Below are 18,126 nucleotides of genomic sequence, written 5' to 3'. Positions count from 1 at the left end.
GCTTTCTGCACAAGCAAGAGGCATGTCACTGTTTAGCTGACATTCTGCCACTGGAGTGAAGCATTTGCAAGTTATTTTTACAGGAAATATTAGCTTTGGTAAATTACCCACAAAAAAAGCAACAATGAAAAGTTGTTTTAGGTGAAAAAAATTTGTTGAAATATTTGATGAGACAAAACAAAAAAAATGACAGCTGATAGAGGAGCGAGAAGGGCTGAATTATATACAAGTAAATATAATGCTTTAAATACCCCAGAGAACATACATTGCAGTGATGTAGGAAACATTAAAATGAACAAAGAAAAGATAGTGTAATAGCAGAGCAAGGACAGCATACACTCTTGGGGTATTTATCAAGGAAGATTACAGCTCAAGTTTGAATTTTCCTCACAATGAAATATCTAACTGTTTTGACTTTTCCCTTTCTTTTTTTTTTCTGAAACAGGAAACATCTGATCTCTCCAGAGAAAGGGTTTTAGGGAAACTGAGGGTGCTGTTAAGTATCAAACCAGTCATCAGTGTCCTGTTTCATGCAGAGATAGCTTTTCAAACACAACAGCAGCTGTAAGTTTAGGGCAGGGAGAATCATGATAAAACATGAAAACAAATGCTAACTTTAAAAATCATTGCTGATTTGCTGGACTCTCTTTCTCCCTCCTGCTAGTTGCTAACAAGCATAGTGTGTGCTGTAGCACTTGGCATTCAGCTAGAAAGAGAAGGTGAGCAGCAGCTGTCCCATCTGTGTTGCGATAGAGATAGCACTGGTGGAAAACAGAATGAGCACTCTGGAACACATGCAGTCTTCAGCTTTGTCCAGAGCCCTGAGTCAGAGGGGAAAAGATCCCTGGTGATCTCCAAAACTTATCCCTTTCTGATCTCACATCCATGTGCCAGAGGATCCCCCCAACAGCTCTCCTCTAGTCAAAAGTTGGTCCAATAAGAGATATTATCTCACCCATCTTCTCCCTTTGTTTAGTGATAACCAGAGCAATAGGAAACATTCAGCTGGGGACTGACTATCCAAAGACTAGACTAGACTGAATGCAAATACAAGGGCTGAGGATTAATTACGTGGAACTGTGTGCACATCAGAAACAGACAGAAAGTAGGCAGAAGGGACCAGAAAAGGGAGAAGACAGCCAATTAAGCTTTTCTATGGTGGACTTGAGAGGAAGCCAAGACATTTTTTAGGCAAAGTTCTGGCTGGAAAGTAAGGCTTGGAATGATGAACAGTGGGTAGTGAGAGGTTGTGTTTCCCCAAACACCCTTGCGTGGTCCCACTCATGCTCTGTCCCCAGCCCCCTTCCTGCTTTCTGGTTGTGCTGCAAGGGGCTCTTCCCGCCCCCGTGGGCCCCAGGCTGGGGTGAGGGCATATGGGGTCCGGCCTTGCGCTCCAGGGCTGGCCCATCCAGCACGCTGCCTAGGGTTACCAGGTGTCCATTTTTCAACTAGAACATGCGGTGGAAAAGGGACCCTCCTCAGCCTGGTGAAAATGAGCAAGTAAGCGAGGGTGGGGAACAGCGAGCGACGGGGCGGGGAGGGGAGGGATGGAGTCAGTGGGGCGGGGCCTCAGAGAAGGCATGGAGCAAGAGTGTTTGCTTTTGTGCGATTAGAAAGTTGGCCGCTGCCTGCCATTCCAGTGCTCACCCGCCCCACGTTCTGTGAAGTGTGGGCTTCCTGTTATTTTTCTAAGTTTCCTGACTCCCAGGGTTGTCTCTCTAAAACTCTATTGATTCACAGCTGCACAAGCCACTTCTGATTTAACACAAACAACTTCATCTTCAGATTAAAGTTTGAATTCAACTATTCAGAACAGATTGATTTTTTTTAAGCACTCATGTATTCTAAATAATCAGAATTTCTTCATTCAATTCTGAAATTCTTGTAATATGCTTCCACCTATTAGGGTTGGAAACCAGCAGCTCTATTCCATTTCTCTTCCACAACCTAATTCTATTTTATATAATTAGAATAAAAAACCTACTAATAAATCCAGAAGCTTGGGAGTTGATTCTCTCCTCACTTACAAATGGTGTAAATCTAGAGTCTCAACAGAGAAGCCAAATGAATTTAGAATCTGTTCTGGATCATGTCAGTTTTGCTAGAAATACTGTGCTTATTATAATTAAAAAAAAAAACTTTTGCTCTTTCATAGCAATCTTCTCCCATAGTTGCCAGATATGACCATGGTTCTTTAGCATCTGAACAAGAAACATAGTAAGTTACGGCAGTGCTTTTGTTGGTCAGATTTAAGAGACCTAAAATATCAAACTTCTCTCTAAAGTCCATGTTCTGTTTTAAACACGCAACACTTCGATATGCTTGGCAAATTTGTCCTTGTTAACATTAAGCAACTGTTATTTAAGAACCCAAGGCAAATGGATATGCATGCGATGAAATAAAATACTGCAAAGAAGCTATAAACTCAGCATAAACATTACAAATATTTTTGAAACCTGGGTCATTCTCAGTACTTCTGAGCAACGAGACTATGCCCTCACTTCTATCCCTGGCAGTCAATGAGGTATAAAGGTTGCACATGAGAGCAGAATTTGGCACAAGTTGTATAGGTCATTGACAACATCAGTGGCATGTGTATTTAATGAAAGAATCCTGAGACTCAAGATGAATAAGGAGAAGAGGTGTCTCTTTGGTTTGTTGTTTTAGACACAAGTATGAGGCAGTCACTCACCTTTTAAGCAGTAAAACACGCATGTTAGTATTGTTATGCAGAAAGGACAATGGTGAGATTATAATGCTGCTCTCCAATTCCCTGTCAAATGCTCCACTTCTGAGAGAAAGATGACATTAAACTCTGCTTTTATCACCCCCCCCTTTAAAAACAAAAACAAAATTCTAGTTTCAGCAACACATAAGTTTTTAAAATTCAAAGAGCGGGTGGGTCATGCATCAGTTACTGAATGACCCTACTACTTTAACCCTTCTCTAGCACCTTACATGAGAATGGCAAAGCATTTTGTAAACACTAGTTAAATAAAACCTTGCAGCACTCCTGGAAAGTTATACTGAGAATTAAAAGTATTATCATATTATTCCTATTTTACAGATGGAGAAACAGAGGTTAGTTGATTCATATAAAATCACAGAGTTAAGTCAGTGTCAAAGCTGGAATTAAAATCTAGAGGTGAAATCCTGATTCAGTTGACTTTGACAGGGCTAGGATTTCACGCCAGATCTGGACTCCCAGTCTTGAGTTCTAACCTCAAGGATACACTGCTTCCCATGAGATGAGCTCAGAATCACCAGGTAACAGGTGGTGGTGAAAAAGTTGGAGATTTTTTTTCTTCAAAAAAAAAAATAAGGGGGGGGCGTAATTTCATTGCTGCACTTTTACTGACCCAAACTAACAACTTTGACATCAAACTCTGCAATAGCCAGCCAGAGTCCTTTCTTCAAAACATTAGTATATTTTAGTACTAACAATTAGGAGTCAAAGTAGCTGATCATTCCACCACTGCATCCAAACCTGAATCAGATTTTTTTTAAAAGTATGTAATAAGTTTTATTGCCAGAAGCTTGTTTCCAGGGATTGCATGCACAAATACTAGACACTTAAAATTACAACTGGCTACCTGCAGGCTCAGGTACCAAACCTGGGAAAGCAGTTGTTGATATCATGGTTTATATGATTTTTGAAAATCAAATGGGAACAACTGAAGAAGCAGTAGTTTTGTTGCAGCAGTAATTCCATGCTGTTATGTATTTTGGAGGAGAGTTTATTGTAGAAGATTTATCAGTCGTGTATTAAAAACCTGAGTCAGAAACAGTCAGACTGTGAGGAAGAGCAATTCCCTTATTATGTCTGTTATGATTATTCTCCTGAATATCTAGGTTCATGTCACAAACTGCATTAACATCAGTTGTATGGATTCTCTTCCTCCAAGACAACTTTGTCTTATAATTTCAATGATAAGTTTCTGCATAGCCACTAGATGTCACTTTATTAAGGTTATTTTAGTAATCCCGTGCTGCTTTATTGGCATTAGCCCTTCAGAGGTAGTGTGCAGTTTCATTTTGATTTTAAAACATGAACATTTTAAGACTAGCTAGGAGTTGATGAATCACTTGTCTAATTTGAAAACCACAGTATTTCCCATATTTCAAAGACGGAAATCTCAGAACGTACAGACAATGGAATTAAAAAACAGGGACAAGTTTGGCCTCGGTGTACACTAGAAATATGCATTATGTATGTTTATGTATGTGGTCAAAATGAAAGAAATTAAAAGTATTAAGACTCAGGCACCAATTTCTATTCATTTTTTTTTCAGTCTATATGATGAGCCAGAGAACGAGTATTCTGGTAATGAAAAGAAACAGAGAGATGATATACTGAAAGGAGTGTCACTTCCAGAACAGATTCAATGTCATCTCACCTTATTCCACAGTAACAAAGGTGCTGGCAGGTACTGTAGATATAGTTTTAAAATGTTCCATTTATTTTATATTTAGGGTACAAACCCTTGGCTTTCTGATGCCTCAAGTCTGAGCCTCTGATAGGTCAGTTTTACAGAGTAAGACACAGTTTGAAATATCCAGACCTTGCATTCATGCAATTTTCCTTTATAGAAAAACTGACCCTGGAGGAGAGAGGGAAAAAGAACAGGAGGATGACTCCATTTCTGGGCACATGAATGTAGAATCACAGATGTGGGCCAGAGTCTTCATTTCCTTATGTGTATGTGCATCTGGAGGAACACCACTGAAGTCAGTGGAGATACACCATTGTGAGAGCAGGAGATGTAAGAGCAGACTCTGGCAACATGGAGGCAGCACATGCCATTACACATACACAGACTTTTTTTTCAAATCCTGTGGTAGAACAAAGATTGTAATAACCAAGAAATGATAAAACATTATGAATCTAAGACAACACTGAACATTAGATTAAAATATAGGTAGGATTCAATGTTTATCTTTAGGAACATTATATTAGATTGGTTTAATATCAAAGACATTTACCCTGAAATCATTGAGGACAATAGGGTTTTGCTATTGACTTCGATGGCAGCCCAATTAGGCCCAAGCAAAGTGCATTTAAAAAGAAGAATGGAATTTGTATGATAAAATAGAATTTAAAAAGTCTTCTTTGAAATAATAGCAACAATGATGGTGTCATTTAACATTTGTATAGCTTCTTCCATCCCAAAGGATCCCAAAGCACTTTACAAAACTGCTGGATAAAACTGTACCTAGAGCATCAGCTACTGAGAATTCAGCCACCTCTGGGAAGGAGATTGGCAGACAACTGCTTTACATTGGGATTAGAGGATATTTTAGTCAAGAACACAGGCTAACCTCTCCTGTCATGGAAGGTGCGTCAAATTATTTGATAGTCACACAAAACAGCAAGGTCTTCTTTGACTTTTAAGATCTCTTCCAAAACACTGAAGTATACACTGTAATAACTGTGCTAACTTTCTCAGTATGTTAGTTCCACCCCAGGAGCTGTAAATGCAAGCAAGACAATTAACTCCCTGGAAATGCCTCCATTCAGCTGGTTATTCTAGTTTCTAGTAATTAAGATTGCATTTCATGATCCTCAGCCTTATGAAATTAGTGTTTACAGTTCTGTATGCTACAAAAATAAAACATGGTTATTTTAATTAAATTATTTATAAATGGCAGTGGTTCCACCTCAGATGTATGTATAATGAGAACGGGACCAAGCAGAGTCATCATTCATCATACATTTTCATGTATTTTTGTCTGCTAATTGGAGATGCATGGAACTGTTCAGATTAAATGCAAATCTTTCCAATTTCTCTATCCTCCTCCTTTCTTAATCCATTTCCTTCTACAGGCCCGTGCTCAGAAGTCTTATTTACCCGCCCTCCCTCCCTGGCTCTGGACCCTTATTTCTGGGGATATTCTTCCAGTCCTGACATGGTTTTCAGAAGCTCACTGATTTGCCAAATTGCCTGCTGTGTACACAAAACACACAGAGAATATTAAAGAGCAATGACAACTATCTTCACTATTTTATATAGCAACACATATGCTGTCAGTAATTCAGTACAAAAGGAAATCAAGTCTAGTTTTAAAAGAATGAAATATTAACAGTAGTCAGAGCAGCTCCCAACATATTTGAATTGTAGATATTACATATTGCTGTTTGCAGCCAAAGAGACTGTTTTAGTATTGCAGTTCTGGGAGCAATGGGCCCAATTCTTCTGTCATCCTGATCAGAATTCTGATTAATCCCATTGAATTCAGTGGGGTTACTCCAATTTACTCTGAAACTAAGTTACTCCAGATCTACACCAGTGTAACAAAGCAGAATTTGGCCCCATGTTTCAAGGTGAAAGAAAATTTTGTGACAGATTTTCTGTCCTGTGAAAAGGCAAAGGGGAACAGAAATTACTGGCAAATTCCCAGCATACATAGCCAGCTCTTACATCTCTCACAATGCATTCACTGAGGTACGGGATGTTTTGGGGACAGAAAAGGGACCATAGCCAATCAGCTGGTGAAAGCTAGGTCAGCCCCTAGGCTGCCCTAATCTGTTCTGGGACTGGTACAGAATATCAGAGAAGGTTCCTGCTTGTGTAACCAGAACCGACCCTTCACCCAGTCACTACTTTAGAACTGGAGGAGAGATTCCCTTAGAAATACTTTAAAGTAAGGCATGATCCAAATTCAAGGCAGCATGGAAAGCATAGCTTGAAATGACAGGTTTAGACCAGGAATCGGCAACCTTTGGCATGCGGTGCCCCAGGGAAAGCCCCTGGCAAGCCAGGCTGGTTTCTTTACCTGCCGCATCCACAGGTTCAGCTGATCACAGCTCCCACTGGCTGTGGTTTGCCATTTCAGGCCAATGGGAGCTGCAGGAAACAGTGCAGATCAAGGGATGTGCTGGCCACCCTTCCCGCAGCCCCCATTGGCCTGGAACGGTGAAATGCAGCCAGTGGGAGCTGTGATCGGCTGAACCTGCAGATGCTGCAAGTAAACAACAGTCCTGGCTTGCCAGTGGATTTCCCTGACCGACAGCGTGCCAAAGGTTGCAGATCCCTGGTTTAGACCATATTCTTTTCCCTTTGCCCTCTCAACAGACATTTAACTGACTGTTCTTAAAAATACAAAGAATTTCTTTGCACTTCTCCTCTTCCATTCTGCATCAACTCCAGAGAATGCCAATAGAAGTTCCATGAACAAACCACAAATACAGTCCAATAGAGACTGGCAGTATGGATAATGGAGAATGCTGACCTTACTGGCACAGTCTTAAACAGAGTTTTGTTGTTGTTTTAAAAAAAAGTTTTATAACTGTTATTGCACAAACCAGGGCATTTAGGAGCTATTGTGACAGTCTCTTCATCAGTACAATTAAGTAGAGAAGTTCCTTTGGAATCTAATATAAATCTGAAAAAAGTGCTCTACAATTTAGACTGAGTAGCTAGATAACTTGACCATTCCTTCATTTGAACCCAATCAATGTCATGCATAAGGGCTCAGGGGTAAAAGGCGGGGGGTGGGGGGAGCGGAGAGAGGGGAATAAATCCATAAAGAACAAAGATCACAAAAATGAAACAGCTAAGGAGCTGCAATACAAAACAAAAAGCATGTTCACAGACACATACAATCCTAGGTAATGCCAAAACCACCAGCAGCAGCTTCATCCTCCTGGTCAGCAGATTATTGCCTACAAGTGACAAATAAGCTGTACTGTTCTGGAATGACAGCCATGCATCTGAAGAAGTGAGATTTTTTACCCACGAAAGCTTATGCCCTAATAAATCTGTTAGTCTTTAAGGTGCCACCAGACTCCTTGTAGCTTTTTATTTATTTGTCAACTTAACCCTGCAGGGTTTCCTTTGTCTGCTGAAGAACAGTCTTCTTTGGCTGGCGTAAGGTAGGTATTCTTTTACCATCTCTCCCCATCTCTCCGTTAATTCCTAGTTTTCTTCTAGTGTCCTCTGTATGTGCTTGATAACAGCTGGGGTCTAGTACCTCAGAACCACTCTATAGCAATCTGAATATAAGGAGCAGGCAATAAGGGATTTGAGAAAGCATTTTCTATGGTGAGTAGGAACCGGAGCTTTCATATTAGAGAGCACTGCTTTGAATAGCAGAAGAGCTAGCAAATCTCTGAATTTACATCCTTCACATTGCCAGGATGCAGTCATTTCTGATAGCACTGAGTTGTACTTCCAAGTCTATTTGCAAATCCCAATGTTCTTTCCAGGTTGGAATTCTTCCCGAGCAGAGCTGCTGAAATTCAACATTCCTTCCACAAACCATTCCTTATCACAGTTTCTTCAAAAAATTGTATCTTCATTTTTCTGACTGTTAAAAATGACTCTTCAGTGATTAATTAGTCTCAGTGCTGGTAGCCATGGTACACTGGAATGTGCTTTATTCTATGCCAGTAATAGTAATGCATACACAGTGAGAAATCATGACTCACAGCTTAAAGGGATTAATTATTTTTCACATTCGGTTAGTCATTTCTGATGATATTGCTTTGAAATATTTCTACCAACACCTTTTTGTCTTTTTTGAAATATATAGTCAGAATCTGTGGTGTGTGTAGCCACAAAATCATAATGTCTCTGTTTCCCATGTAAAGTTGTAAGAACAACTTTAAAAAAAAAAAAAAGTTAACACAGAACCAGTAGTCATTTTGTTCTTAAAGTGGCTACAGATGACACACACACACACTGCTCTTCCATGGAGAAGTTACATTTGCTCTTCCAGGTTTCTTTATTGTTTTCCTTTATCTAAAATAAAAGTCTTCAGACTAAAAGTATATGACTACTCTTTGTGTTTGAAAAAAAACATATCATCTCAAAACTGGAATGGGGCATACACCAAGTACAAAAGGAGACAGGGAAGTGTCACATGACCAACAAGCTTATCCCATTTAAGTTTCCTTTCCTCCATCTTTACCTCCTTTTCTTCAATTCACACCAGTGAACTACCATTAGTGCAGCTCTAGCTCCACCAGAGATAACAGAAAATGGAAGACGAGCTAGTGCAGACTAGCCCCTGACTTTTTCACCTCCATGTTGTCTAGACCTACTGTCCCCTTCGGGGATTTCTTGATGGGGGAAATATCTCTGAATTTTCCTTTCCCACAGGTCTGTGCAGTCCTCACTATGCAAGAGCCAATGGTTATATTCTCTCTCCAGAGGGACACACAACACTTCAATTATAAACATGGCCACATGCATGAAGAGGTCCTAAAAATCTGTATTAAGAATAATTAACTCTTATATAGTACTTTTCACCTCGAGATTTCAAAACAGTTTACAAAGCAGCACAGGGGTCAGTATTCCCATTTTACACATGGGGAAAGTGAGATGAAGAAAGGAAGATCACAAAGCAAATCAGTCACTGAGGTGGTAATAGAATGCAGCTTTCCTTTCAGTTTACATGGCTACAGGCTGGACCATACAGCTTGTAATTGTAACTAATACCAATGCTATGGCTTCCTGGTGACACTCAATATGCTCACATTATTGGAAGTCTGGGTGAAATGATCCAAAGTCACTACAACAATGGTGATTCATTAAAATGGGAGGTTCGATTAATGGGTATTTGGATAATAAAGATTCAATTGTAACAGCACATAAAGGCAAGCATAGAAAGGGCTGACCTATGTGAAAATGAAATATTTGATCCAAAATATTCCCAGTTATTAGCATCAATGTCACAGTCTGTGGCCATTTATTTTCCTTTATAAAAATGCAAAAGCAACAATGCATAAGCTTCCTTCTCCTGTGCTCTCTGGCTTTTTGCTATTGCACTGACTGTATGGAGACAAACATTACTTCTTGGGGGACTGCTTATCCAGTAAGGATTCTGATGCCATGAAGTGGGGATGTTATCTAGAATATAGCACTGTGCATTAAGACTGTCAATGCAGAAATACTAAGAGACAGGGCCAAATTCAGTGTGGCATAAGCAGAGGCAATACATTGGCTTTAGAAGGGCTGCTTACACCACAGCTGACTTTAGCCCATGATACTGGGCAAGTATTCTTGCCAGCAAGTTAAAGAAGTATGGGCTGGATGAATGGATTATAAGGTGGATAGAAAGCTGGCTAGATTGTTGGGCTCAACGGGTAGTGATCAATGGCTTCATATCTAGTTGGCAGCCAGTATCAAGTGGAGTGCCCCAAGGCTTGGCTTTGTTCAATATCTTCATTAATGATCTGGAGGATGATGTGGATTGCACTCTCAGCAAGTTTTCAGATAACACTAAACTGGGAGGAGTGATAGATATGCTGGAGGGTAGGGATAGGGTACAGAGGGACCTAGACAAATTAGAGGATTGGGCCCAGTGATTTCCCTGTACATCCCCCCGGGGGGGTGTACACCCCCCCTGAATTTCCCCAACACCCCCCCCCCCCTAATTTTGTGAGTTAGTTACATACCAATTCACTGACTGTTTGGAAATCTGAATTTAAACTGAAACATTAATACACACTTTAAAAGCTTATACAGTGTATGATAAAATATGTGTGTCTGAAAAAGTATAATAGATTTGAAAAGTATGAACATAGACTAGCTTCCTTGCTTCCTTATACAGCTGTTTCTTATGATGCCAGTGCATTCATTTCGGTGGTGTTGGCCAACCTATTAATTTCAAATGATGATTTGTAAGCAAAGTCTAAATGAGCTCTCCCTGACAGCTAGTGATGAGCTGGGGCTGCAGGGAAAGGCTTCAGGGCCAGATTATATTTATATTTATATTTACATTCACACCTAATCTACCTAGGTATCCAGCAAACAGAGCTGTGTTGTCCAAGTGATAGATTTTGGCTGGGGTTGGGTTACAAACCACTTGAATGTGGGGGGAATGGGGGATGAAATGTTGTTCTTATTGTTTGAGTAAAGGGCAGTAGAACTGTAGCCTGTGATGATTTGAAGACAACAAGCGAGAAGGTGGGGACCTGTCCCTCTCCACTGTTTAAAGACAGAGCTGATTAGGCTCCATAGATAGTCTTTTGTTCTGTTAAGTGACCACTGCAGCTGAAATCACTGACAATCAGGTCTAAGTGCTTAGTTCTGTTGTGGGGACAGTGTTCCTGTGGGTACAGTGTTTTTGTGTAAGAGACAACTCAGACTGCACTAGCAGCGAGCGAGGTTCCCGCACTGAGAGCTCAGCTGAAATGACTGAGAGCTGGTGGAACCTCAAGAGACCAACTCGCAAAGGTCACAGTGGCAGGTGGCAGCAAAGGTGACTGTGCAGGGCCATTGGCAACAGAGTGGTGGAGTGAACGGTGGCACAACGAACAGACACGGCCAGAGGGAACAGTGAGCAGCTGGAGGAACAAGCAAAGTGCCTTCTTGTCCCCCACCTGGCAGGTGTACTCACGTGAAAGCACCTCTGAACTCTGAGTCTCCACTGACCAAGGACAACACCGGTGAGTGGAGTGCGGTGGAGGGAAAAGTGAGGGGCATGTTAAATAAACATTTGTTTGTTGGACTATATTTTAGTCACTTTGCTCCAGAATGCTAGATTTGTGACTGGGAATGGAAACTTATATAAATATGTTTCCTAGTAGGCCAAGATTTTTAAAATGCATTATTTGCCAAGGTTGTTATCTCACATTGTTGCTATCTTGGGAGGTCATTACATTGGGGAGTTTCTATACTAAACATTTTTATTATTATAATTAATTTTTACATAAGAATGGTCATACTGGGTCAGACCAATGGTCTATATAGCCCAGTACCTGTCTTACAACAATGGCCAATGCCAGGTGCTTCAGAGGGAATGAACAGAACAGGTAATCATCAAGTGACCGTCCCCTGTTGCCCATTCCCAGCTTCTGGCAAACAGGCTAGTGACACTCAGAGCATGGTGTTGCATCCCTCCCCATCCTGGCTAATAGCCACAGATGGATCTGTTCTCCAGCAATTTATCTAGTTCTTTTTATAATCCTGTTATAGTTTTGGTCATCATAGCATCCCCTAACAAAGAGTTCCCTGGGTTGACTTTACATTGTGTGAAGAAGTACTTCCTTTTGTTTTTTTAAAACCTGCTCCCTATTAATTTCATTGGGTGACTGCAAGTTCTTCTGTTATGTGAACGATTAAATAAAATTTCCTTATTCACTTTCTTCGCACCAGTCAAGATTTTGTAGACTTCTGTCATATCCCCATTAGTCATCTCTTTTCTAAGCTGAAAATTCCCAGTCATTTTAATCTCTCCTCCTGTTTCATACCCCTGATCATTTTATGTTGCCCATCTCTGTACCTTTTCCAATTCCAATATATATATTTTTAGGATGGGTGACCAGATCTGCACACAGTATTCAAGGTGTGGGCATACCATGGATTTATATAGACTCACTCACTCATGCCCGTCACCCCAATCAGGGTATGGGCCACCAACCACAGATCTCCAGAGTCCTCCATCCTGGGCCATTCGCTCTAGCTGGTTCCAGGTATAGCCCATTTTTTTGCTATCAGCCTGAAGGTCGCGTCGCCAGGTGTTTCTTGGACGGCCTCTTTTCCGCTTGCCTTGGGGGTTCCACCGCAGTGCCTGTCTGGTGATGTTAGTTGGCTGCTTACGTAGTGTATGTCCTATCCAACCCCACCTTCTCCTTCTGATTTCTTCCTCTGCTGGGAGTTGACAGGTCCTCTCCAAGAGGTGGATGTTACTGATGGTGTCTGGCCAGCGGATCTGGAGAATCCTTCTGCGGTAGCTATTAATGAAGGTCTGGATCTTCCTGATGGTTGTTTTGGTTGTCCTCCAGGTTTCAGCTCCATACAGTAGGACTGATTTCACATTGGAGTTGAACAGTCGAATTTTTATTGCCAAAGACAGCTCTCTGGAGCTCCAGATGTTCTTGAGCTGTAAGAAGGCTGCTCTTGCCTTACCAATCCTTACTTTGATGTCTGCGTTTGTGCCACCCTGCTGGTCGATGATGCTACCTAGGTAGGTGAAAGACTGCACTTCTTCCAGGTGGCTTCCATTCAGTGTGACTGGGTCATTGCTGATGGAGTTAATCCTAAGGATCTTGGTCTTGTCCTTGTGAATGTTGAGGCCAACCTGTGATGACGTGGCTGCCACTACGTTGGTCTTCTCTTGCATCTGCTCTTTACTGTGCGAAAGGAGCGCAAGGTCGTCAGCAAAGTCCAGGTCATCAAGATGGGTCCACAATGTCCACTGGATTCCGTTCCTACACTCGTAAGTGGATGTCTTCATAATCCAATCGATGACGAGGAGAAAGAGAAGTGGTGACAACAAGCATCCTTGCCTGACTCCAGTTTGCACCTGGAAGCTGTTAGTAAGCTGCCCTCCATGGATCACTCTACAGTGTATACCATCATATGAGTTCTTGATCAGGCTGACCACCTTTGCTGGGATGCCGTAGTGACGAAGGAGCTTCCAGAGGGTCTCTCGATCCACGCTATCGAACGCTTTCTCATAATCAACAAAGTTGATGTACAACGAGGAGTTCCACTCCATAGACTGATCGACTATGATGCGAAGCGTTGCTATCTGGTCCGTGCATGATCTATTCTGTTGGAAACCTGCCTGTTCATCTCGTAGCTGTGGATCGACGGCATCCTTCATTCTCTCTAAGAGGACTCGGTTGAAGACCTTCCCTGGCACTGACAGGAGTGTGATTCCTCTATAATTGGCACAGTTGCTAAGATCTCCTTTCTTGGGGATTTTGATAAGATATCACTCTTTCCAGTCTACCGGAATCACTTCTTCTTCCCATATCTTCTCAAAGAGGGGGTACAGCATTTCCACTGAAGCATCCAGGTCTGCTTTCAGGGCCTCTGCTGGGATGTTATCAGGTCCAGCCACCTTCCTATTCTTCATCATGGTGATGGCTTTTTTGATCTAATCTCTGGTTGGTTTATCACAATTAATTGGGAGGTCCTCGTTGGCTGGGTTGATATCTGGTGGATTTGGTGGTGCTGGTCTGTTCTGGAGTTCCTCAAAGTGCTCTGCCCATCTGTTCATCTGTTGTTCTATTCCTCTTATAGACTTTCCCTGCTTGTCTTTAACGGGACGTTCTGGCTTGCTGAACTTTCCTGACAGTCGCTTGGTCGTATCACACAGCTGTTTCATATTACCGCTGTATGCTGCCTGCTCCACTTCAGCTGCCAGTTCATCCACATACCCTCTCTTGTCCTTCCTGATATTCCTCTTCACTGCTCTATGGGCTTCAGCATATTCTTTTTGAGTTTTGGCCTTTGCTGCTCTAGTCCTGCTGTTATTGACTGCTGCCTTCTTTTTCTTTCTGTCTTCTATCCTGATCAAGGTCTCTGCTGTGATCCACTCTTTCTGCTGGTGTTTCTTAATTCCAAGCACTTCCTGGCATACTGACCTAAGTGTCTCTCTCACTTTCTGCCATCTGTTTAGTACACTGTCTTCCTCTTCCTCAGACCGATCCTGTAATACTGAAAACTTATTCTTTAGCGTCAGTCCAAAATCTTCCTTGGTCTTACGGTCCTTCAGAAGGCTGACGTTGTACTTCACTCTTCTGTCTGACGCATCTATCCAGTTCTTTTTCAGCTTCAGCTTCAATCTGGCCACCACTAAGTGATGGTCGGACGCTGCGTCTGCTCCTCTTCTAACTCTAACTTCCTGCAAGGATCTTCTGAACTTCTTGCTAATGCAGACATGATCGATCTGATTTTCTGTCATGCCTGCTGGTGATACCCAGGTACTCTTGTGGATCCGCTTGTGAGGAAAGATGCTACCTCCTATGACCAGGTTGTTAAGTGCACACAGATCCACAAATCTCTCTCCATTCTCACTCATCTCTCCCAGAGCGTGGGTCCCTATGACTTGTTCGTATCCTGCGTTGTCAGGTCCAATTTTGGCATTAAAGTCTCCCATAAGGATGATGATGTCTTTGTCTGGGAGGATCTCTAATATTTTCTGGAGTCTGTTGTAAAAATAATCTTTGTCCTCCTCTTCGCTGTCATTAGTTGGAGCGTAGCACTGAACAACATTCATCTTAATCCTCTTCATTTTAGTTCTGAAGGATGCTGTGATGATCCTGGGACCATGTGCCTCCCAACCAATCAGTGCTCTCTGTGCCTGCTTGGACAACATGAAGCCTGCTCCCTATGTGCGGGGTGCGTCGCTCTCTTCATGTCCTGAATACAGCAACAGCTCTCCTGTCAACAGTCATCTCTGTCCCGCTTGCGTCCATCTTGTCTCGCTAATGCCTAATAGGGTCAGCTTGTTGCTCCTCATCTCTGCTGCAACCTGCGCCGTCTTTCCTGACTCGTACATGGTCCTCATGTTCCATGTGCCGATGGTAATCATCCTGGTTGCAAGAAGGGTAATCGGCTTAGTGGCTTCCTCACGGCTTTTACCACCCAGCATCATGCATCTTCGAGTTGAAGACCATTCTTTTTCCAGGGTAAAAGTCTCTGTTGTCTCTATTGTTGGCGTTTCTGTAGCAGGTTGATTTTTTACGAGGTGGAGTTGCTAGCCCCACGCCCAACCCTCCTCCTTTATCCTGACTTGGGACAGGCAGATGGCCCCAAAGGACCTCTCTGGTGGAGTTATTTATATAGAGGCAATGTGATATTTTCTGTCTTATTATCTATCCCTTTCTTAATGATTCCCAACTTTGTTTGCTTTTGTGACTGCTGCTGCACATTGAGTGGATGTTTCAGAGATCTACAATGACTCCAAGATCTCTTTCATGAGAGTTAACAGCTAATTCAGATGCCATCATTTTGTATGTATAGTTGAGATTGCTTTCCCATGTGCATTACGTTGCATTTATCAACATTGAATTTAATTTGCCATTTTGTTGCCCAGTCACCCAGTTTTGTGAGATCCTTTTGTAGCTCTTCGCAGTCTGCCTGGGACTTAACTATCTTGAATAGTTCTGTATCATCTGCAAATTTTGCCACCTCACTGTTTACCCATTTTTCCAGATGAATATGTTGAACAGTACTGGTCCCCGAACTGACCCCTCAAGGATACCACTATTTATCTCTCTCCATTCTGAGAACTGATAATTTATTCCTACCCTTTGTTTCCCATCTTTTAACCAGTTACTGATCCATGAGAGGACTGCCCTCTTATCCCATGATGGCTTACTTTTCAAAAGTCAATTTAAATTAAATACATTTTTTTTAATTTTTTTTTTAGAAATCTAGATCTGTTATGTGTTTTGGTGTAACTTGCATTTTCCTTATGTTAAATTTGCATAATCCTAACAAAACATTTACTTTATTCATATCTCTTTTATTTATCTCATTGGACCTGACACCCCCCCGTAAATTCGAACACGCCCCCTAATTTCAATTCCTGGGGAGACCACTGATTGGGCCAAAAGAAATCTGATAAGTTTCAACAAGGACAAATGCAGAGTCCTGCATTTAGGACGGAAGAATCCCATGCACTGCTACAGACTAGGGACCAAATGGCTAAGCAGCAGTTCTGCAGAAAAGGACCTACGGGTTACCGTGGACAAGAAGCTGGATATGAGTCAACAGTGTGCCCTTGTTGCAAAGAAGGCTAATGGCATTTTGGGCTGTAAAAGTAGGGGCATTGCCAGCAGATTGAGGGACATGATCATTTCCCTCTATTCGGCATTAGTGAGGTCTCATCTGGAATACTGTGTCCAGTTTTGGGCCCACACTACAAGAAGGATGTGGAAAAATTGGAAAGAGTCCAGCAGAGGGCAACAAAAATGATTAGGGGGCTGGAGCACATGATTTACAAGGAAAGGCTGAGGAAACTGGGATTATTTTGTCTGCAGAAGAGAAGAACGAGGGGGGATTTGATAGCTGCTTTCAACTACTTGAAAAGGGGTTCCAAAGAGGATGGATCTAGACTGTTCTCAGTGGTAGCAGATGACAGAACAATGAGTAATAGTCTCAAGTTGCAGTGGGGAAGGTTTAGGTTGGATATGAGGAAAATGTTTTTCTCTAGGAGGGTGGTAAAGCAGTGGAATGGGTTACCTAGGGAGTTGGTGGAATCTCTTTCCTTAGAGGTTTTTAAGATCAGGCTTGACAAAGCCCTGGCTGGGTTGATTTAGTTGGGGTTGGTCCTCCTTTGAGCAGGGGTTGGACGAAATGACCTCCTGAGGTCCCTTTCAACCCTGATATTCTATGATTCTATGACGTACTATCACTTCAAGAGCTGGTGGAACTCTGTAAAAAGCCTGAGGCAACAGGAAGAGGTGATTCAGATAGTCTTATCTTTTTTAAGGGAAGAAAACAGTCTATCACCACCACACACAGCTACAGCCAGCCACAATTGGCTCTTATCAGACTTTGTTCAGAGGTTTTGCCAGGGAAAGACAACTCACTCCACAATGAGTGGCAAGAAACACTAAAATAAATGGTTGGCTCCTGAATGCAGTCAGACTCGTACTCTTTCTCGAGTGTTTCAGCTCTTTTCATAGCCTTACTTGAAGCATAGAGGCTTAAGTTCCTCTGTCTACCAAGACAACTGGTACAGCACTGGCAGTGGCTGTTGGGTTTCTAACTTGACCTTTGTGCTTCAGAAAAAGGTCTGGGGGAGAGAGTACACAATTTTCATGCCCACACAGGTTTTTAGCTCTCCACACTGCACTGCAAAAGTATGATCTGGTTAATTAATGCCAGTTGCAATACGACAGTGTTTCTGGTGCTGTGAACACCTGCCCACTCTGAACTGGACTGGAACCACCAACTCATTTCACACAAACCATCCTACAATCGTTAGATGTCAACAACTTTTGGTCATCATCACCTACAGAAAAGTTAAGGAAATGGTGTTTGGATCTCATTTAGGAGAGTATTTGGGGCTCAGGGTCAGGGTCAGGGTCAGGTTTAGGTTTAGGTTTAGGTTTAGGTTTAGGTTTGTTATTAGTTAGTAGCACATTCTGGTGAGATTTCAGCACAAAATAATAGTTGCAGTGAAAAATCTCAAGAAATCATTAGTTTGTGAGATTGCCACCATCTTGGGCCAAACATGAGATTTTAGCCTCATCCAGATCCAAACCTGACCACAGGTTCTTCTACTGTTCTAGTTATCACCTGGAACCAGAATTGGAGGGTGGGGGTGTGAGAGATCCAGCAACATGAATTCAGATGTGAACCTAATCCCCCTACACTTCATGTAGTCTGATGTTTTGTTCTTGGCCTATCTCCTACCATTAACTTGGGCTTCATTCAT

General features: G+C 42.0%; 1 long non-coding RNA gene across 1 annotated transcript; it reads left to right on the top strand.

Moving 5' to 3' along the window:
* Positions 1–328: 328 nt before the first annotated feature.
* Positions 329–5,692, top strand: LOC127058288 (uncharacterized). Its single transcript, XR_007776337.1, has 4 exons — positions 329–564; positions 2,156–2,217; positions 4,293–4,427; positions 4,591–5,692. It is a non-coding gene; the product is annotated as an uncharacterized LOC127058288 (long non-coding RNA).
* Positions 5,693–18,126: the final 12,434 nt, after the last annotated feature.

This window comes from Gopherus flavomarginatus, chromosome 9, assembly GCF_025201925.1.
Source record: "Gopherus flavomarginatus isolate rGopFla2 chromosome 9, rGopFla2.mat.asm, whole genome shotgun sequence".
Taxonomy (NCBI): domain Eukaryota; kingdom Metazoa; phylum Chordata; order Testudines; family Testudinidae; genus Gopherus; species Gopherus flavomarginatus.
The sequence above is the reverse complement of the archived record's forward strand: the minus strand, read 5'-3'. Positions and strand labels throughout refer to the sequence as shown.